Source organism: Pseudophryne corroboree, chromosome 3 (genome assembly GCF_028390025.1).
Source record: "Pseudophryne corroboree isolate aPseCor3 chromosome 3, aPseCor3.hap2, whole genome shotgun sequence".
NCBI lineage: Eukaryota > Metazoa > Chordata > Amphibia > Anura > Myobatrachidae > Pseudophryne > Pseudophryne corroboree.
The window spans coordinates 448,188,245-448,210,527 of NC_086446.1; the positions used below are offsets into that span (position 1 = coordinate 448,188,245).

At 47.5% G+C, this 22,283-nt stretch overlaps 1 protein-coding gene across 2 annotated transcripts in view; it reads left to right on the forward strand.

Moving 5' to 3' along the window:
• The window catches only part of ZNFX1 (zinc finger NFX1-type containing 1), a 162,973-nt gene that overhangs the window by 63,611 nt on the left and 77,079 nt on the right, over positions 1 to 22,283 (forward strand). The gene's annotated exons all lie outside the window — the stretch shown is intronic.

The window sequence follows — 22,283 nt, forward strand, 5'->3', positions numbered from 1 at the left end:
TTCATATTACGCCACACAGTATGAGCCAAAAATCATATTACGCCACACAGTATGAGCCGAAATTCATATAACGCTACACAGTATGAGCCAAAATTCATATTACGCCACACAGTATGAGCCGAAATTCATATAATGCCACACAGTATGAGCCAAAAATCATATTACGCCACATAGTATGAGCCGAAATTCATATAACGCCACACAGTATGAGCCGAAATTCATATTACGCCACACAGTATGAGCCGAAATTCATATAACGCCACACAGTATGAGCCGAAATTCATATTACTCCACACAGTATGAGACGAAATTCATATTACGCCACACAGTATGAGCCGAAATTCATATAACGCCACACAGTATGAGCCACAAATCATATTACGCCACACAGTATGAGCCGAAATTCATATTAAGCCACACAGCACGTGCCTTGGGTAACTTATGGCAAATTCACCACTGGTAGAATAAGTACGGCTGCAAGAAAAAAAAATTATACTTCCAATAATGATGTCACATTCATATTATATTATTTATTATCTTTCCACTTTTTTTTTTCATAGGATCTCTAATACTTGTATGTATGATGATAGGGAAGGATATTGATAAATTTGGCTACTGGTAATGGAACTCACAATATCAGAAACAGTGACTTACTGTCCATCTCGGTGACAGAGTCTCTGCTGAACTGCCCCAGCAGAATGTGTCCTCCAGCGAAAGCTCCGAGTCCCCATGAGAGGAACGCTGGCTGTGGCTTGGCTGCACCCTAGAATTGAGACTGAGCACGGGCAGGAGGAAAAGCGCGACGGCCGGGAGGAGAGCATGGGCAGACGCACGCTATGATATAATCACATCAGATGACTTCAGTTTCCCCCTGTGAGGCCGCCGGCATGTAAAGTACACTAAGCACTGTCATCATTTATTAGCGGGCGCCGGGCGCAGCGGTAGGGGGAGGCACAGCAATGGGCTGCAGGCTTGGCTATTCTATCACTGTGCTGTAGCAGGCAGCGTGCGAGGTGCCGGACATTAGGGGGTGCCTGTGCGCACCAGGCACCCCCTGTGCGCACGCCTATGCTGCCATTACCTTGGTAAATACCATCGGTGCCGTGGAGAGGCCAAATGGCAGGGCCTGAAACTGGTAGTGACAGTCCTGTACGGCAAATCTAAGATACGCCTGATGAGGGGGCCAAATCGGAATATGAAGGTACACATCCTTGATGTCCATAGACACCAGGAATTCCCCCTTCTCCAGACCTGAGATCACTGCTCACAGAGACTCCATCTTGAACTTGAACACCCTTAAATACAAGTTCAGTGATTTGAGGTTTAAAATGGGTCCTTACCAAACCGTCCGTTTTCGGTACCACAAACAGGTTGGAGTAGTAACCCTTGTTGTGTGGTTGAAGTGGAACTGGGACAATGATCTGAGTCTGTACCAGTTTTTGAATTGCTGCCTGTAAAGTCGTACTTGCTTCCAGAGAAGCTGGTAAGCCTGATTTAAAGAATCTGTGAGGTGGGAGTTCCTGAAACTCCAGTCTGCATCCCTGGGTGATAAGGTCTGTGACCCAGGGATCCTGGCAAGATGTTGCCCAAATGTGACTGAAATAACGTAACCGAGCTCCCACCTGCCTGTCTTCCAGGCAGTGCGGACCACCGTCATGCTGAAGGCTTTGTCGAAGTCGAAAATATTACACCTACACTCAACACGTGCAAACACCACACAGAGTGGCCTCTATACGGGTGCGTACTCGCCGTGCGTGCACCCACCCACACGCTGCGTACATTGGCTCACGAAGCCCTGCGTATTGGAGTGTGGTATGAGTAAATACGGTGAAATACGCATTCGCATAGAAAAACCACAAAGCCATATTCAATATTTTATCTATATAGTGCATAATTTACACATAGTCTAATACACACTTCACCAGCAAGTTACTGTGTGCATTACGGTAGAAGAGGCATGTGTTAATTAAAAATCATATTGTCACAAAATAGCAAATCTCTCTTACACACACATTCAAAGGTGATACTTCCAAGAATAGCAGACATTGTGATCATGGAAGATGGACCTTGGACTGAGGGAATGTGTAAATACGTTGGGGTAAATTTACTAAGAATCGTATTTTCCCGTTTGAGGTCAAAGTTCAATCACGAATGACATCGAAAGTGTAAATATGCAACTTTTTGAATTGATTACGACTAATTTACTAAGCTGCCGTATTCTGCATTTTCGGGTTTTCCGATGTCGGTGTCATTCGTTTTTTTTGGGCAGTGTTTTACGTGAGTGACTTGTAAAATACTGCCGACTTTAATACAATGAATCTCGGCCGGATCTGAGAGATCCGTGCTGGGCTTCATTGTGCACCTTGTAAAAAAAAAAAAAAAAAAGTTTAAATGTAAAAAAAAAATGCGTGGGGTCCCCCCTCCTAAGGCAAACCAGCCTCGGGCTCTTTGAGCCGATCCTGGTTGCAGAAATATGGGAAAAAAATGGACAGGGGTTCCCCCATATTTAAGCAACCAGCATCGGGCTCTGCGCCTGGTCCTGGTTCCAAAAATACGGGGGACAAAAAGAGTAGGGGTCCCCCGTATTTTTTAAACCAGCACCGGGCTCCACTAGCTGGACAGATAATGCCACAGCCGGGGGTCACTTTTATACAGTGCCTTGCGGCCGTGGCATCAAATATCCAACTAGTCACCCCTGGCCGGGGTACCCTGGGGGAGTGGGGACCCCTTCAATCAAGGGGTCCCCCCCCAGCCACCCAAGGGCCAGGGGTGAAGCCCGAGGCTGTCCCCCCCCATCCAATGGGCTGCGGATGAGGGGCTGATAGCCTTTGTTCAAAGTGAATGATATTGTTTTTAGTAGCAGTACTACAAGGCCCAGCAAGCCTCCCCCGCAAGCTGGTACTTGGAGAACCACAAGTACCAGCATGCGGCGGAAAAATGGGCCCGCTGGTACCTGTAGTACTACTACTAAAAAAATACCCCAATAAAGACAACACACACACACACCTTGAAAGTATAACTTTAATACATCCATCCACACCTCCATATACACATACTTACCTTATGTTCCCACGCAGGTCGGTCCTCTTCTCCAGTAGAATCCATGGTGTACCTGTAGAAAAAATTATACTCACATAATCCAGTGTGTTCGGCTCCTCGGTAAATCCTTTTGTAATCCACGTACTTGTAAAAATAAAAAAACGGATACTCGACCTCGCACTGAAAGGGGACCCATGTTTTCACATGGGTCCCCTTTCCCCGAATGCCTGGAACCCCCTCTGACTTAAGTCCAAGAAGGTTCCATCAGCCAATCAGGGAGCGCCACGTTGTGGAACCCTCCTGATCGGCTGTGTGCTCCTGTACTGTCTGACAGGCGGCACACGGCAGTGTTACAATGTAGCGCCTATGCGCTCCATTGTAACCAATGGTGGGAACTTTCAGGTCAGCGGTGAGGTCACTTTCGGTCACTTTTTAGTAAATTCCCGATTTCTAGCAAATTGCAGGCGTATTTGACCGATGGTGTATTGATTCGTGATTTTTTCCTAGGACTTCCAAAATATTACGAATGCCCTCATCACTGCCGTGATTTTTGCTTAGTAAATTACCGAGATGACACTTTGAAGAAAAAACGGCATCTCGGTCAAAATCGGGACCTTAGTAAATATACCCCGTTGTTTGCCCCAATTGTTTGGGAGTTGTATATTGAGTCAATAGATACTGGACTGTCATTGTTACACTAGAAGTCAGAACAAACAAGAAAACAATATGACATACACAAACACAAGCTAGACCATTGTTTCCTTAAAACCTTTCAAGATTACCAAAAAAAGCTGACATTTACAGACCAGACATTTGATGTATGATATATCAAATGTATAACATTTATATTCTCGTACACATAGTTTAACACATCTAATCCATGGTTTCATAACGTAATTATAATAGCAGGAAACCCCACCTTATTGCAGGTCCTACACTATCACAAAGTCTCAAAACTTAAAACCTGTCAACTGTATCACACATAATATAACTGCACACATGCCCACTAGGTTTAATGTGTATCTGCCAAACATCTTATATCTTTTAAAAGGTACACTAGTCACCTGACACTTGGGATCATTCCGAGTTGTTCGCTCGTTTCCAATTTTCGCTATACTGCGATTAGTCGCTTACTGCGCATGCACAAGGTACGCAGAGCGCATGCGCCTAGATATTTTACTAAAAACGTAGCTGTTTTGCTGTGGCTTCTGCGTCGCTTTTTAGTCGCACTGGTGTTCGGTAAATGATTGACAGGAAAGGGGCGTTTTGTGGGTGGTAACTCAGCATTTTCCCGGCGTTGGCTAAAAAACGCAGGCGTGTCAGGGAAAAACGCGGGAGTGTCTGTGGAAACGGGGGAGTGGCTGGGCGAACACAGGGCGTGTTTGTGACGTCAAACCAGGAACGAAACGGCCTGAGCTGATCGCAGTGTAGGAGTAAGTCTCGAGCTACTCAGAAACTGCTAAGAATTTTCTATTCGCAATACTGCTAATCTTTCGTTCGCAATTCTGCTATGCTAAGATTCACTCCCAGAGGGCGGCGGTCTAGCGTGTGCAATGCTGCTAAAATCAGCTAGCGAGCGAACAACTCGGAATGACACACACACTACTGAGCCTTATTTTGACTTTGTTCCTCAATATAATAACAAAAGTAAAAGAGAAGAAAAAAGAAGTGATCACCAACACCAGACTACAAACTAAATGTTAAAATACATGTCACCTGTAGATTCAGATATAATATTGTTATTATATTGAGGAAATGTATTAATATACATACTCAAGCAAAAACATTTCTGTATTGTTTTGTTAGACTACATCACCATGACAACCAACGTCATGACGTCGGTCCGCCTGTCCGGCGCCGTTTGATTACGTCATCCAGAAGCTCCCACTATGCCGGTAGTGGGTAGCGGGCGGTCAGCGGCGTGGGACAGGTGAGTATGATCAATCAATTGTAGTTAGGATTGTCTTGCTATATAAGTGTTGTATTTGAATTGTCTGTGTGTGATGTACTGTCCCTGACGACGGGGTATATCCCCAAAACGCCGTTGGAACAATAAAATTATGATATTTTAAAACGCATTGAAAGTCTGCTGGAGTGCCGCCGAACTTTGCATACTACATGGGGTTAGTGCTACTAACCTACGGAGGGCACCGCAGCAAGTAATCTCCATATCCCTTTAGTGGAGTGCCGGGTAACAGCTGTTTTCTATATATATATATATATATATATATATATACACACACACACACACACACACACACACACACACACACACACACACACACATCACGAGGTTTGGAATGTATAAAGATATCATGTGTGGGATCATATTGTTCAGGGTCACATAAGCAGTAATTTGGTGGGTGTGAGGATATTGTCTCATATTGCAGCAATAAGTTATTAGCAATACCGGATTCATGTATGATAATGTGGTGGGTTTAACTGGTCTTGGGGCAGGAACTCAGATGTAAACAACAGTAATCACATCTCAGGACCTAGTCATCGCCCACCGGTTGAGCTGACCAATTATCCCCAATGCACTGGATATGTCCCACCACCGGACCAATGGAAGAAGAGCATACATTTCCCATTGTATTGTGTTTTGGACCATTTGGACCTCCTGGCTGGCCTCAGGCTAATACTCTGAAGGTCATCTTGCTAAGATTGACTGAGGAACGGATTCGGGTGGCGCAGGCGAACCAATGTATGTACTATTGGTTGTAGCTTATTCACTGTAATATTATTGTATTTCTGTGTATATCCCCTTCTAGTAAATATTTGTTGCTGCGTTGGACCACAACATAACATATAACTACTGGTGTCGCATTCCATTCTTGTTTGGGTATAAAAGTGTATTCACCCACACGTCGCTGTATAGTGCGCATAGCGTGTCGGCGTGTAAACGCGACGTACATACATATCGTAGGGGTATTGTTTTTTTTTTTTTTTAAATATATTTTTTATTGAGGCATTTGCATCAATACAAGTTATATATTCCACAAGTAGATCATATACATACTCAAGAATAAGATAACAGGCATAATACTTCAATGTGTACCACAAGCATCTTATACTGTATATATCATAAGGAACACAGCATGTCCAATTTAACAACAAGTACTTGTATATAAGAGAAAAAAGATTAAAGTAACAAATTTGTTTAGTATGAGTTAACTTAAGTGATGCTCAAACCTCAAATCTTCAACTTTCCTAAATTTTCCAAACTTTAGCTAGGGGAACGGGAGCTGCAACGATACATAGCTCACGTTCTGACAAACATTGATTTTTGTCTTTTTGACTGTGATAATACAAGGGATCAAACACATAACCAGGCATTAATTAGAGAGAATCCACAAACAAACAAACAAACAAACAAACTGGTTAATATGGACTAGTAGTTAAACAAAAAACAGGAATAAGAAGGGGAGTGGGGGGGGGGGAGGGAGTGGGATATTAAGAGCTAAAATGAAAAGAAATGCACGAGCAAATCAATCTGGAATGTTAATTGTCAAATGCTAAAGTCAGGGTCGTAAAAATGGGTCTGTCAGAGTAGAAGCAGAATAACAAATATTTGGTTATCTGTTTAGGTGACGGCCCCTAAAAGACCCTGAGACAGAGATGAATTATACTTAAAGGGTAGTAAGTCATTTTGCCGGGCAAACAATATCAACATTCCAATATCTGAGTGTTTTAACCAAGAACGAAAAATGTTAAATGCAGGGTTACAGACGTTAACCAGTTGCTTCTCAGGGAGGGAAGCAGTATCACAGTATGGAAGTCCGGGTGGGTTCAAAGTAGGAGTACAGGTCGGGACCTGTGCTGGGCAGGGAATATGCTCCAAACCATCCGTTCTCGCAAATGATAAATCAGAGTCCGTCCAGAAACTGGAATGTACATGGTCTTGTAGAGATGATGGAGTATTCAAGAGATCATCTCCCTTACTACGCAGAGGAGTCAAGGTGACAGATGCAGTTACCGCTGTCATGGGAGGGACATCCATTTCGGAGTCATCCAAGGGAGCGACAGCATCAGAGGGAATATTATGTAATTCTGTAGTAAGGCCCATAGGAGACAGCAGATGATAAAATCGATCGTCCAAGTAGGATAGGAGGATGTTACTCAATTCCATTGCCAAGTGAGTAATAAATTCAGCATCCACAAACACCATGCCAGATAGTGCTGAAACTGACTGAGTAGAAAATAGTGTGGAGGGGTAGCTAGTACACGACTGGGGAGATCCGTGAATGCTCATGGTGTTTCAGTTGTGGTGGTAGCTGCCACAATATATAGAAACAAGACAAAAATAGAAACGTTACTACGGCAAGTCCAGTACCTGTAAGTTGTAGCACTAAAAGACCGAGACCTGGAGAGTATTGTAGGAGCGCACCCACCTCGGAGATGTAAACAGCAGGGAGGTCCGCAGAGCGCAAGCTGTAGGCGGTTCACAAGTCCTTTTGAAAAGATCGTCCAAGCGCAGTGGACCTGTGAGACAGCTGTACAAACGCTGTACACCGTCTTGCTCTCAGGTAGCTTAACAATCTCTGATGCAGGGAAAGACAGGCAAGGCAGAGATGTCAGTGACAGCAGGAGAGGCTCCCGGCATCTCCCAGCTTTTCGCGCCCAAGTTGGCGGGGGGCGGTCATGTATGCCTGTGCTTTGCAGGCTTGACTCCGGCAGAGAAACAGCGACTCCAGACCAGACAACAGAAACAAAACACTTCTTGATGTTGCAGCACTGCTATAATCAACTTGGAGGGGGGAAATTGGTCCCAAAATTCCCTATTACAGGCAAGTTGAAATGTTGAGGTCCAGAGCCCAGATAAAATGCGGCCACGCTTGGTGCCCCGCCCACCGGAAGTTCGTAGGGGTATTGTTTACATTTAGCAGCCACAGCGGCCCGAACCATATTGTAATAAGGTACAGCTTTTTCCCTGTAAGTTAATCAAACTTAACAGCTTTGAGGAAGCAGACCCGGAGGTCTGTTCCTGAGAACCTGCAGCTGCTGGTTTTCTGGGTTAACCTCTATTACCTTTGAAGGCTGTAGAAGAACCTTTGGATTTGCCTTTGAATTTCGCTGTCCGAAAGGACTGCAGAGTTGGAGCAGAGTAGGTTTTCCTAGCCGGGGGCGCTGCGGAAGCAAAATACGTAGACTTACCCGCCACAGCTTTTGATATCAATTTATCCAGTTCATCCCCCAAGTAGACTTTGCACTCCTTTCCTGGAGTCCGCATCCGCAATCCACTGGCGTAGCCACAATCCCCTGCGTGCTGACACTGCCATGGCAGTGGTGCGTGCATTGAGCAAACCAATTTCCTTTAAGGCCTCCACCATAAAATTAGCAGAATCTTGGATATGCTGCAGGAATAAAACTGTCTGCCCCCTGGGTAAGGTATCCAAACTGGGTAAGGTATCCATTTTGCGAAGGCTCTAGTGATCCATGCGCAAGCAATAGTGGGCCTCTGGGCCACCCCTGCCGACATGTATAGCAATTTGAGAGTGTTCTCAATTTTGCGATCAGCTGTGTCCTTTAAGGATGCAGCCCCAGGCACAGGTAAGACAATCTTACGTGACAACCTAGATACCGATGCGTCGACATTCGGCGGGTTTTCCCATTTCTTTCTATATTCCAGGGGAAAAGGAAAGGATGTAATCAATCTTTTAGGGATCTGAATTTTTTTGTCAGGGTTAGCCCAAGTTTCTTCAAACAGGGCATTCAATTCCTTTGATGCAGGAAAAGTAGCCGAGGATTTCTTTTTTACATTAAAATAAGATTCCTCCTCTACCTCTGCCATCTTGTCAGAAATATGCAGGACATTTCTGATAGCCTCCATCGGGGCTTGTATGCCCTGTGATAAGACAGCATCTCCCCCGTTCACATCCACATCACCCTCCTCTGGATCTGACGTATCGTCATCAGTGTCATCCTGCAAGAGCTGGGCCAGAGAACGCTTTTGTGGGCAAATGGCGGGGGTTTGAGACACTGCTATGGGAACTGAATCTCTATTCATCAGGTCATCCATAGACTGTCTTAAAATTTGCGTCTCTTTCTCATTATTGGATAATTTAGTTAAAATATTCGATATCATCCCTTTTATGGAAGTTAACCATGGGGGTTCGGCCCCACTAGCCTGAGAATGAGCACTATCCTGGGTACAGGGTAGTGAGCCTCCAGGGGAAGAAAGGCACTCAGCCGTGCAGGAAACACAGTCCCTGGACATGGTAATGTGAAGGGACACACACACACACCCACACACAAAAGGTGAAAACACAGTTTTAACCGACACAGAGCCCTCCGGGAGACAGAAATCAGAGCCAGCCACACACAGCGCCCCTGTAGCCAAGAAAATATTAGCTGGGTCGCCACACTAAGTCCCTTAATAGGGCTTAGTATTTACCACTACTCCCCCCCCCCCCCCCCTTCTAAGACCCCCTGGTACCACTGAGGAGACTTGGAGTCTTTGTGGAGGAGCTGCGCCTCCCTGCGATTCCTGTCAATGCAAGCTGCAGAAGGAAAATGGCGCTGGTGAGCTGCTGGATCCGCTCTTAGTGAAGCCCCACCCCCTTAATGGCACTCGGCTTCACGCTTTTTTTATACTGGCCTGAGGTAATTTTTTGTCTAACAGAGGGTTAAAACCCCTGCTAGATATGGGTGCCAGTGTGGGTAGTCATTGGTGGCTCAGCGTGCCCCTCACAGCGGGACACACGCAGCCGCATGTCCTCCTGAGCCCCCTGGAGCGCAGCCTGCACTCAGCACTGCGCTCCTACCCTTGTGCCGCCATTCCCACCGGCGACCCACTAACCGGGACGCCGGCGCTGTACTCACCACTCTTCTCTCTTCTGGCTCTGTTAGGGGTGGTGGCGTGCTGCAGGAGGGTATGCTGCGCCATGGTGTGGATTGCAAAAAACCTCCTCAGGAGCTCAGTGTCCTGTCAGCGGAGAAACAGGACCATTAACTCTTCAGGAAGTTCTCCCCCCTAAGTCATAGTTGCTGACTTCTGGGCTGCTCTCTCCGGGAGAGAGCAGCCCGTCGGCTCAGCAGGGGGGGCGGGCAGTGAGGTGACGTGACAGGGGGGCAGGCCAGAGGCTGAACGGGGCGTGGCTTCTGGACAGCGACATTTAAACCACGCCCCCACTGTGTAATGCCGCGATTACCGGCATTATACAGCAGGGGGCGTGGTTACGATGACGCGATTCAACAAGAATTGCGTCATCGCCTGCCCGGACCACCCACTTTACTCGTTAAGTGGGCGGCGGGCAGGGGGTGACCCGCGGATATCGGGAGACTTGCCTGCTCTTCCGGGGGGCCGGGAGGGTCACCCGTTTTTCAGGGGAGCCTCCCGGCCATTCCGGGAGGGTAGGCAAGTATGCCCCTAAGTCCCACGAAGCAGACAGTCTGGTGCCATCCAGCCCTGCCTGAAAACAACAAATAGAAAATAAATGCAGAAAGCTCTCCAGGAGCTTCCCTAAACGTGACTGGCTCCTCCGGGCACATGTTCTAAACTGTGTCTGGTAGGAGGGGCATAGAGGGAGGAGTCAGTGCACACTATTGATTTCTTAAAGTGCCCAAGGATCCTAGTGGACCCATCTATACCACATGGTACTAATGTGGAACCCAGTATCTTCTAGGACGTAAGAGAAATGTATGTGTTCACAATGAAATCCCGCCGTCCTCCCATCTGGCCCAACCGCAGCATGCTGCTGTTGCATACAGCGGTGGCGGGACTGCCGCACATGATGCGGCATCAGCTGTGCGGGTTGAGCATAATTTTTTTCCCCTGTCTTTCTCTTTATTAATTTTTTCATATATGTATTTTTTTGTTTTGTTTATATATGCTTTGTTTGTTGTTTGTGTCACAGGCTCAACCCGCACAGCTGATGCCGGAGGAGGGACAATGCCTACAGGTAGAGGTTGCCAGCCAACCTGTTATTTGCGTTCCACAAATGGCACCAGGAAGCACCGTTGCGTGCGGCCTCTACGAGCACAAGTGTCCGTCCCTGCCGTGTGGTTGCTTGGCAACCCACAAATATCATCTTGTGATGTCATCAACAAATGCCGTTGCCATGATATTCCCTGGCTCCACCGGGTTGCTATGCAACCAGGGGACAACTCCGCATGACGTCATCGGGAAACGCCCAGAAGGGCAGCTTCCACTAGTGCAGTGGTTCTCAAACTCGGTCCTCAGGACCCCACACAGTGCATGTTTTGCAGGTAACCCAGCAGTTGCACAGGTGTATTAATTACTCGCTGACACATTTTAAAAGGTCCACAGGTGGAGCAAATTATTTCACTTGTGATTCTGCGCGGAGACCTACAAAACATGCACTGTGTGGGGTCCGAGTTTGAGAACCTGTGCACTAGTGCAGAGATCTGCTTCCGTTCCTCGGCTGTTTGCGGTGTGGGCGGTGACACAACAAGGGATATAAGGTAAGCCACATTTTTATGTATGTATGTAGCCTGACGACGAGACTTTGCGTCTCGAAACATTGCATTAAAGCTGTGTGATTCTAACAAGTCCTGCAGTGCCGTCAATCTTGTCATGCCCCTTCCCCACGAGGGAATGTGCCTTATGTCCCTATTGGAAAAATGGGGATGGAGGGACGCCAATTCTCTCTCTTGCACAAGGCACCAAAAAATAAGAATTTACTTACCGATAATTCTATTTCTCGTAGTCCGTAGTGGATGCTGGGGACTCCGTCAGGACCATGGGGGATTAGCGGCTCCGCAGGAGACAGGGCACAAAAATAAAGCTTTAGGATCAGGTGGTGTGCACTGGCTCCTCCCCCTATGACCCTCCTCCAAGCCTCAGTTAGGATACTGTGCCCGGACGAGCGTACACAATAAGGAAGGATCTTGAATCCCGGGTAAGACTCATACCAGCCACACCAATCACACCGTACAACTTGTGATCTGAACCCAGTTAACAGTATGACAAAACGTAGGAGCCTCTGAACAGACGGCTCACAACAATAACAACCCGATTTTTTTGTAACAATAACTATGTACAAGTATTGCAGACAATCCGCACTTGGGATGGGCGCCCAGCATCCACTACGGACTACGAGAAATAGAATTATCGGTAAGTAAATTCTTATTTTCTCTAACGTCCTAAGTGGATGCTGGGGACTCCGTCAGGACCATGGGGATTATACCAAAGCTCCCAAACGGGCGGGAGAGTGCGGATGACCCTGCAGCACCGAATGAGAGACTCCATGTCCTCCTCAGCCAGGGTATCAAATTTGTAGAATTTAGCAAACGTGTTTGCCCCTGACCAAGTAAATGCTCAGCAAAGTTGTAAAGCCGAGACCCCTCAGGCAGTCGCCCAAGATGAGCCCACTTCCTTGTGGAATGGGCTTTTTCTGATTTTGTCTGTGGCACGCCTGCCACAGAATGTGCAAGCTGAATTGTACTACAAACCAGCGAGCAATCGTCTGTTTAGAAGCAGGAGCACCCATCTTGTTGGGTGCATACAGGCTAAACAGCGAGTCAGATTTTCTGACTCCAGTCGTCCTGGAAACATATATTTTCAGGGCCCTGACAACGTCAAGTAACTTGGAGTCCTCCAAGTCCCTAGTAGCCGCAGGTACCACAATAGGTTGGTTCATGTGAAAAACAGAAAACACCTTAAGGAGAAATTGAGGACGAGTCCTCAATTCTGCCCTGTCAGAATGAAAAATTAAGTAAGGGCTTTTATATGATAAAGCCGCCCATTCTGACACACGCCTGGCTGAAGCCAGGGCTAATAAAATATTTCACATGGAAGGTGAAGATTCTAAGTCCACAGTGGTGAGTGGATCAAACCAATGTGACTTTAGGAAACTCAAAACAACATTGAGATCCCAAGGTGCCACTGGGGGCACAAAAGGAGGCTGTATATGCAGTACCCCTTTTACAAACGTCTGAACTTCAGGCACTGAAGCCAGTTCTTTCTGGAAGAAATTCGACAGAGTCGAAATTTGAACCTTAATGGACCCTAATTTTAGGCCCATAGACAGTCCTGTTTTCAGGAAATGTAGGAAACGACCCAGTTGGAATTCCTCTGTAGGGATCTTCTTGGCCTCACACCACGCAACATATTTTCGCCAATTGCGGTGAAAATGTTTTGCGGTTACATCCTTCCTGGCTTCGACCAGGGTAGGGATGACTTCATCTGGAATGCCCTTTCAGGATCCGGCGTTCAACTGCCATGCCGTCAAACGCAGCCGCGGTAAGTCTTGGAACAGACAAGGCCCCTGCTGGAGCAGGTCCTTTCTTAAAGGTAGAGGCCACGGTTCTTCCGTGAGAATCTCTTGAAATTCCGGGTACCAAGTCCTTCTTGACCTATCCGGAACCACGAGTATCGTTCTTACTCATCTCCTTCTTATGATTCTCAGTACTTTTGGTATGAGATGCATAGGAGGGAACACATACCATGACTGGTACACCCACAGTGTTACCAGAGCGTCCACCGCTATTGCCTGAGGGTCCCTTGACCTGGCGCAATATCTGTCTATTTTTTTGTTCAGGCGGGACGCCATCATGTCCACCTTTGGTTTTTCCCAACGGTTTACAATCATGTGGAAGACTTCCCGCTGAAGTCCCCACTCTCCCGGGTGGAGGTTATGCTGAGGAAGTCTGCTTCCCAGTTTTCCACTCCCGGAATTAACACTGCTGAGAGTGTTATCACATGATTTTTCGCCCAGCGAAGAATCCTTGCAGTTTCTGCCATTTGCCTCCTGCTTCTTGTGCCGCCCTGTCTGTTTTCGTGGGCGACTGCCGTGATGTTGTCCCACTGGATCAATACCGGCTGACCTTGAAGCAGAGGTCTTGCTAAGCTTAGAGCCTTGTAAATTGCCCTTAGCTCCAGTATATTTATGTGGAGAGAAGTCTCCAGACTTGATCACACTCCCTGGAAATTTTTTCCTTGTGTGACTGCTCCCCAGCCACTCAGGCTGGCATCCGTGGTCACCAGGACCCAGTCCTGAATGCCGAATCTGCGGCCCTTTCATAGATGAGCACTCTGCAGCCACCGCAGAAGAAACACCCTTGTCCTTGGAGACAGGGTTATCCGCTGATGCATCTGAAGATGCGATCCGGACCATTTTCCCAGCAGATCCCACTGAAAGGTTCTTGCGTGAAATCTACCGAATGGGATCGCTTTGTAAGAAACCACCATTTTTCACAGGACCCTTTGTGCAATGATGCACTGATACTTTTCCTGGTTTTAGGAGGTTCCTGACTAGCTCGGATAACTCCCTGGCTTTCTTCTCCGGGAGAAAACATCCTTTTCTGGACTGTGTCCAGAATCATCCCTAGGAACATTAGACGTGTCGTCGGAAAAAGCTGCGATTTTGGAATATTTAGAATCCACTCGTGCTGTCGTAGAACTACTTGAGATAGTGCTACTCCGACCGCCAACTGTTCTCTGGACCTTGCCCTTATCAGGAAAGCGTCCATATTTCTTTTAGGAAGAATCATAATTTCGGCCATTACCTTGGTAAAGACCCGGGGTGCCGTGGACAATCCAACGGCAGCGTCTGAACTGATACCACGAACCTGAGATACCCTTGGTGAGAAGGGCAAAATTTGGACTTGTAGGTAAGCGTCCCTGATATCCAGTGACACCATATCGTCCTGGTTCGTTATCACTGCTCTGAGTGACTCCATCTTGATTTGAACCCTTGTATGTAATTGTTCAAATCTTTTAGATCTCACCGAGCCGTTTGGCTTCAGTACCACAATATAGTGTGGAATAATACCCCTTCCCTTGTTGTAGGAGGGGTACTTTGATTATCACGTGCTGGGAATACAGCCTGTGAATTTTTTTTTTTTTTTCCAATACTGCCTCCCTGTCGGAGGGAGACGTTGGTAAAGCAGACTTCAGGAACTTGTGAGGGGAAGACGTCTCGAATTTCCAATGTACACCTGGGATACTACGTGTAGGATCCAGGAGTCCACTTGCGAGTGAGCCCACTGCGTGCTGAAACTCTTGAGATGACCCCCCACCGCACCTGAGTCCGCTTGTATGGCCCCAGCGTCATGCTGCGGACTTGGCAGAAGCTGTGGAGGTCTTCTGTTCCTGGGAATGGGCTGCCTGCTGCAGTCTTCTTCCCTTTCCTCTAACCCTGGGCAGATATGACTGGCCTTTTGCCCGCCTGCCTTTATGGGTACGAAAGGACTGAGACTGAAAAGACTGTGTCCTTTTCTGCTGAGATGTGACTTGGGGTAACAAAAGTGGATTTTCCAGCTGTTGCCATGGCCACCAGGTCCGATGGACCGCCCCTTTATACGGCAATACTTCCATGTGCCGTCTGGAATCTGCATCACCTGACCACTGTCGTGTCTATAAACATCGTCTGGCAGATATGGACATCACATCTACTCTTGATGCCAGAATGCAAATATCCCTCTGCGCATCTCGCATATATAGAAATGCATCCTTAAAATGCTCTATAGTCAATAAAATATTGTTCCTGTCAAGGGTATCAATATTTTCAGTCAGGAAATCCGACCAAGCCCCCCCAGCGCTGCACATCCAGGCTGAGGCGATTGCTGGTCGTAGTATAACACCAGTATGTGTGTATATACTTCTTAGGATATTTTTCAGCTTCCTATCAGCTGGCTCCTTGAGGGCGGCCGTATCTGGAGACGGTAACGCCACTTGTTTTTATAAGCGTGTGAGCGCCTTATCCACCCTAAGGTGTGTTTCCCAACTCGCCCTCACTTCTGGCGGGAAAAGGTATACCTCCAATAATTTTCTATCGGAGGAAACCCACGTATCATCACACACTTTAATTTATCTGATTCAGGAAAAACTACAAGTAGATTATTCCCACCCTACATAATACCCTTATTTGTGGTACTTGTAGTATCAGAAATATGTAACACCTCCTTCATTGCCCTTAACATGTAACGTGTGGCCCTAAAGGAAAATACGTTTGTTTCTTCACCGTCGACACTGAAGTCAGTGTCCGTGTCTGTGTCTGTGTCGACCAACTGAGGTAAATGGGCGTTTTTACAAGCCCCTGACGGTGTCTGAGACGCCTGGACAGGTACTAATTTGTTTGCCGGCCGTCTCATGTCGTCAACCGACCTTGCATCGTGTTGACATTATCACGTAATTCCTAAATAAGCCATCCATTCCGGTGTCGACTCCCTAGAGAGTGACATCACCCATACAGGCAATTTGCTCCGCCTCCTCACCAACATCGTCCTCCTACATGTCGACACACACGTACCGACACACAGCACACACACAGGGAATGCTCTGATAGAGGACAGGACCCCACTAGCCCTTTGGGGAGACAGAGGGAGAGTTTGCCAGCACACACCAAAAACGCTATAATTATACAGGGACAACCCCTTATACAAGTGTTTTCCCTTATAGCATTTTCACATATGTAATCATATCGCCAAATAAGTGCCTCCCCTCTCTGTTTTAACCCTGTTTCTGTAGTGCAGTGCAGGGGAGAGCCTGGGAGCCTTCCTCACAGCAGAGCTGAGCAGGAAAATGGCGCCGTGTGCTGAGGAGAATAGGCCCCGCCCCCTAAAACGGCGGGCTCTTCTCCCGGAGTTTGTGAGATCTGGCAGGGGTTAAATACATCCATATAGCCTCAAGGGCTATATGTGATGTATTTTAGCCATAAAAAAGGTATAACACATTGCTGCCCAGAGCGCCCCCCCCAGCGCCCTGCACCCTCAGTGACCGCTGGTATGAAGTGTGCTGACAACAATGGCGCACAGCTGCAGTGCTGTGCGCTACCTTATGAAGACTGAAAGTCTTCTGCCGCCTGTTTCTGGACCTCTGGACCTCTTCAACTTCGGCATCTGCAAGGGGGGTCGGCGGCGCGGCTCCGGGACGAACCCCAGGGTGAGACCTGTGTTCCGACTCCCTCTGGAGCTAATGGTGTCCAGTAGCCTAAGAATCCAATCCATCCTGCACGCAGGTGAGTTGAAATTCTCTCCCCTAAGTCCCTCGATGCAGTGAGCCTGTTGCCAGCAGGACTCACTGAAAATAAAAAACCTAAAAAAACTTTTTCTAAGCAGCTCTTTAGGAGAGCCACCTAGATTGCACCCTGCTCGGACGGGCACAAAAACCTAACTGAGGCTTGGAGGAGGGTCATAGGGGGAGGAGCCAGTGCACACCACCTGATCCTAAAGCTTTATTTTTGTGCCCTGTCTCCTGCGGAGCCGCTAATCCCCCATGGTCCTGACGGAGTCCCCAGCATCCACTTAGGACGTTAGAGAAAGTCTAGTTACAGCATACTTGCCTACTCTCCCGGAATGGCCGGGAGGCTCCCAAAAATTGGGTGACCCCCCCAGCCTCCTGGAAAAGCGGGCAAGTCTCCCGATTTCTGTGCTCCCGCCTTCCAGGCCGCCCACTTAGTGAGTAAAGTGGGTGGTCCAGGCAGCCGATGACGCGATTCTTGTTGAATTGCATCATCATAGCCACGCCCCCTGCAGTATAATGCCGGTAATAGAGGCATTATACAGTGGGGGCATGGCTTAAATGATGCAACACATTAGCCATGCCTTCACCCTGCCCCCGTACCACCTCTGCTCTGCCCCTCTGCTCGTCACTACCCTTCCCCGCCCCCTGCGGATCTGACCTGGCTGCTCTCTCCCGGAGAGAGCAACCAAAAAGTCGGTAAGTATGAGTAAAGGTGCATACACCCAGGGCGTTTTTGCCCAGCGTGTATGCACAGCGATGATGGCTGACATCGCTGGGTTGAAAATCACTCAGTGCATACACACTGAGCGCTTTTCCCCCCTGCCCAGCGATGACAGTGGGGGTGAACGGCTTTCCATAGCAGGAATATCAGCAGAAAAGCGGCGGCCGCTGGCGATGAAGCGTGAGCGAGCATCAGCGCTCATCGCCGGTGTATACACACTGGGTGGTTTTGAGCCGCTTTCAGCTCAAAATCGCCCAGTGTACTGTGTATGGGCCTTTACAACTCTGCCAAGCTCTACTCAGCAGAAGTAAAAACACTTAAGTACCGTAAATCTATTAGGTTTTAATGTTATCGTTATTCCCAATGTTGTCAGTTCCTGTTTATAATTCCTGTGCTTGGCATCTCTTTCAGATGATATTCAAATTCCATTTTGTTCAGATACATCAGCGTGAGCGATTACCAGGGCCGGTTCCAGCCCTTTTAGCGCCCCGGGCGGGAAATAGATGCGTGGCTTCATACAGGGGGCGTGGTCAGTTACGCCCCCCTGTACAGTAGAGTAGCACCGCTGAAATGCTGTGCGGTGCGCAATGACGTCATCGCGCACCGCACAGTAAAGGTCCTCTCCACGAAGGGAAACTAGATGCTATGCATCTAGTTCCCTTCACAGCGGGCAGCTGCGGGCACAGCAGTAGCAGATCTTGCCATGGTGCGGCGCCCTCCGGAAGGCGGCGCCCCAGGCAAAAGTCCTGCTTGCCCGTGGCAAGATCCGCTACTGCCGATTACCTCTAACCTGTGCTCATATTTAGCTGCCCTCATTTGTGATTACAGTGCTCCAACTGCTGTGTATAAAATAACCTCTTGCAGTGGCGTAACTTCATCTCAGTTGCCCGGAGGCAAGATAAATGTTGAGTGCCCCCCTCCCCACAAAAAATGATTAGTATTTTAACTTACCCTTCTATACCTACCACTACATCACTGACCCCGTCTCTCTATACCCTACACTAAATCACTGACACCTCTATACCCTACACTAAATCACTGACTAAATCAGTGTCCATTATTTTAATTACACAGCACGGTAGCATCCGTTACTCACATTACACCGCACAGTAGCAGCCATTATTCGCATTACGCTGTACAGTAGCGTCCACTTTTCGCATTACACCGCACAGTAGTGTCCGTTACTCACATTACACCTCACAGTAGTGTCCGTTACTCACACTGCACCACACAGTAGCATCCGTTACTCACATTGCACCACACAGTAGTGTCTGTTAGTCACATTACACCTCACAGTAGTGTCTCCGTTACTCACATTGTACCACACAGTATTGTCCGTTAGTCCCTTATACATGTTGCACCACAGTAGAGCCGCTTATTAGGCAACAGTCTTACATTTAGTTGAGGAATTAAAGACAGCAGATAAGAGTAACCTTTGATTTGTACAGATTTTTTTTTACAAGACAGTAATATAGAATAATCAGTTTAACTAACACTGCTTTTATTCTAAAATGAGCTGCCTAACCCTTTACACTGCACAATATGCCAGGTTAGGCTGCATGGAGGGGGTGTTAGGCACTACTGGGGGGGCGCGTAGGTTTAAGCACTAAGGGGGGACGGATAGGGTTAGGTTGCAGTACCAGAGGGCAAGGGGTAGGGGGGCAAGGTATAATACTTACCTCACCTCTGTTGGGATCATCACCATTATGATGCCAGCGTCAGTATTGCTGCTGACAGCATGGGAATAGTGGGAGGGGGATGGGAGAAGAGGTCCAAGAGAAGACTTGTCAGAGTGTGCAGGGCACTTTTGGGGGCGTGGCCTAATCACGGCCCGTGAGGCCACGCCCCCTTATGTAATATAAAAATATATTGATGAATGGGGTGCCGCTATGAAAACCAGTAAGAAAGGATCAAATCCAGGGAGAGTGGGAGAAGCACGATCAGTGTGATCAGCCACTATTCCTCCCCTGCACAGGCAGACTGCGGCTGATGCTCTCCGGCAGCACACTCCCTATAAACAGTGCAGCCAGCACAGCTCTGTAGAGACGGCTATGGGAGAGAGTGGGTGAGGGTAGGGGGAAGGACGGGAGGTAATGGGACAGACTCCTGGAGCTATTCGCTGACCTGTGCGGTGTGGACACCAGGATGATCAGCTGCCTGTCACGGTGTCCTGTTTCTGTGTGGCGGGGAAGAACTTCCACGATTGTCACAAGGGGGCGTGGTTTGGTGGAAGATTGCAGATTGAGATGACTGGCTGGGGGGAGGAGGTGGGAGGGAGGACAGTAGACTGGCGTAACCGTGGTACCGCACGCATCGGCGGGTGCCTGCGGATGGTGTGCCCACAGGGCAAATGTGGTCTGAACACCATCCGCACTACCCTAGTTAAGGCCCTGCGGTCAGAGTGCAATGGAGGAGGCTGGATCTAGGTGCCCCCTACAGCACTGGAGCCCGGCGGCAGCAGACTCCGCTGCCTCCGGGAGTTCCGCCCCTGACCTCTTGCCTCTGACGATGCTGAAGTTAGCTTCTTATTCGGCCAGCTTCTTATTCACTTCTTATTCGAGCTCCAGCTTCTTATTCAAAAAATTGAGTTATGCAAGGGTTAACTAGTCTTGGGCCACAAATTTGACACCTGAAATCAACAGAGGGTGGTCTCTTACATATCACCCACTTGTATTTTGTTTGGCCTAACGCTGTTTTGGGCATGAAATACACTGGCAAAGTGGGCACACACACCATATTTTGCCATTTTGAATAAGTAGCTGTAGTTTTGCAAGGGTTAACTAGTTTTGGGCCACAAATTTGACACCTGAAATCAACAGAGGGTGGTCACTTACATATCACCCACTTGTATTTTGTTTGGCCCAACGCTGTTTTGGGCATGAAATACACTGGCAAAGTGGGCACACACAGCATATTTTGCCATTTTGAATAAGTAGCTGTAGTTTTGCAAGGGTTAACTAGTTTTGGGCCACAAATTTGACTCCTGAAATCAACAGAGGGTGGTCACTTACATATCACCCACTTGTATTTTGTTTGGCCCATTGCTGTTTTGGGCATGAAATACACTGGCAAAGTGGGCACACACACCATATTTTGCCATTTTGAATAAGTAGCTGTAGTTTCGCAAGGGTTAACTAGTCTTGGGCCACAAATTTGACACCTGAAATCAACAGAGGGTGGTCACTTACATATCACCCACTTGTATTTTGCCTGGCCCAACGCTGTTTTGGGCATGAAATACACTGGCAAAGTGGGCACACACACCATATTTTACCATTTTGAATAAGTAGCTGTAGTTTTGCAAGGGTTAACTTAGTCTTGGGCCACAAATTTGACACCTGAAATCAACAGAGGGTGGTCACTTACATATCACCCACTTGTATTTTGTTTGGCCCAACGCTGTTTTGGGCATGAAATACACTGGCAAAGTGGGCACACACAGCATATTTTGCCATTTTGAATAAGTAGCTGTAGTTTTGCAAGGGTTAACTAGTCTTGGGCCACAAATTTGACACCTGAAATCAACAGAGGGTGCTCACATGTAACTGACCACCCTCTGTTGATTTCAGGTGTCAAATTTGTGGCCCAAGACTGGTTAACCCTTGCAAAACTACAGCTACTTATTCAAAATGGAAAATATGGTGTGTGTGCCCACTTTGCCAGTGTATTTCATGCCCAAAACAGCGTTGGGCGAGGCAAAATACAAGTGGGTCACATGCAAGTGACCACTCTCTGTTGATTTCAGGGGTCAAATTTGTGGCCCAAGACTAGTTAACCCTTGCAAAACTACAGCTACTTATTCAAAATGGCAATTTATAAAATGGTGTTTGTGCCCACTTTGCCAGTGTATTTCATGCCCAAAACAGCGTTGGGCCAAGCAAAATACAAGTGGGTCATATGTAAGTGACCACCCTCTGTTGATTTCAGGTGTCAAATTTGTGGCCCAAGACTAGTTAACCCTTGCAAAACTACAGCTACTTATTCAAAATAGCAAAACATGGTGTGTGTGCCCACTTTGCCAGTGTATTTCATGCCCAAAACAGCGTTGGGCCAAGCAAAATACAAGTGGGTCATATGTAACTGACCACCCTCTGTTGATTTCAGGCGTCAAATTTGTGGCCCAAGACTAGTTAACCCTTGCAAAACTACAGCTACTTATTCAAAATAGCAAAACATGGTGTGTGTGCCCACTTTGCCAGTGTATTTCATGCCCACAACAGCGTTGGGCCAAGCAAAATACAAGTGGGTGATATGTAAGTGACCACTCTCTGTTGATTTCAGGTGTCAAATTTGTGGCCCAAGACTAGTTAACCCTTGCAAAACTACAGCTACTTATTCAAAATGGCAATTTATAAAATGGTGTTTGTGCCCACTTTGCCAGTGTATTTCATGCCCAAAACAGCGTTGGGCCAGGCAAAATACAAGTGGGTCATATGTAACCGACCACCCTCTGTTGATTTCAGGTGTCAAATTTGTGGCCCAAGACTAGTTAACCCTTGCAAAACTACAGCTACTTCTTCAAAATGGTAAAATATGGTGTGTGTGCCCACTTTGCCAGTGTATTTCATGCCCAAAACAGTGTTGGGCCAGGCAAAA